Source organism: Chrysochloris asiatica, unplaced genomic scaffold (genome assembly GCF_000296735.1).
Source record: "Chrysochloris asiatica unplaced genomic scaffold, ChrAsi1.0 scaffold00303, whole genome shotgun sequence".
NCBI lineage: Eukaryota > Metazoa > Chordata > Mammalia > Afrosoricida > Chrysochloridae > Chrysochloris > Chrysochloris asiatica.
The window spans coordinates 3,300,605-3,301,700 of record NW_006408821.1 but is presented as its reverse complement, the minus strand read 5'-3'; positions in this window follow the sequence as shown (position 1 = coordinate 3,301,700).

Genomic DNA, 1,096 nt, shown 5'->3' with positions numbered 1-1,096 from the left:
GCTGGTAGTTTCGAACTGCTGGCCTTACGGTTCACAGCCCGATTCGTAACCACTACGCGCTACCGGAGCTCCTATTGCTAACCTCAAAATCAGCAGTTTGAAACAAACAGTCCTTCCATGAGAAAATGATGAAGCTTTCTGCTCCCGTAAAGATTTACAAGGACATCTTCTATAGAGTTGCTATGAGTCAGAACCGACTCCACGACACACCACCACCACAACAATGTGAATAAAAACTTTCAAGTAAGAAATATCTAATAAAAAATATATTCCATTAAGACCTTAAATGTAAACTGACATTATAAATTATATTGAGGACTTTTTAATTATATAAATTGCAAGACCTTAGTTCACACATTGATTTTTTTCTTACCTAGTTTGATAATTTATATTTTTAATAATTATATGAAAGTCAAAATCCATTAGGGATAAAATTTCAAATTATAACACTCTTAGAATTTCAAATTTGCTTAAAAGAAGGGTTTTTAAAAGGTATTTAAATTAAAACATTAAATACCCACTAGAAATGAGATCCAACTATTTTGTTGTTGTTGTTGTTGTTGTTAAGTGTCATCAAGTCGGTAACGTTTCACACTGACCATCTGCACAACAGAACAAAACACTGCCCTGTCCTTGGCCAACTTCACAACTCACAATTGTTGCCATGCTTTCTTATCCACTGTCCAGCTTTCACATCCATATGAGGTTATTGAGAATACCATGGCTTGGGTCAGGTGCACCTTAGTCCTCAAGCTGACATCTCTGCTCTTCAACACTTTAGAAAGTTCCAGTGCAGCAGATTTGACCAAAGTAATACGTCATCTGATCTCTTGACATTGATAATTGATCCAAGAAGAATCAAGTCCTTGACAACTTCAATCTTTTCTCCGTTGATAAGAATGTTGTTTATTGGTCCAGTGTTGAAGATTTTTGTTTTATTGACATTGAGATGCAATCCATACAGAAGGCTGTGCTCTTCGATCTTCATCAGTAAATGTTTTAAGTCCTCTTCACTTTCAGCATGCAAGGTTGTATCATCTGCATATTGCAGGTTGTTAATGAGTCTTCCTCCAATCCTGACGCCACGTTTTTCTTC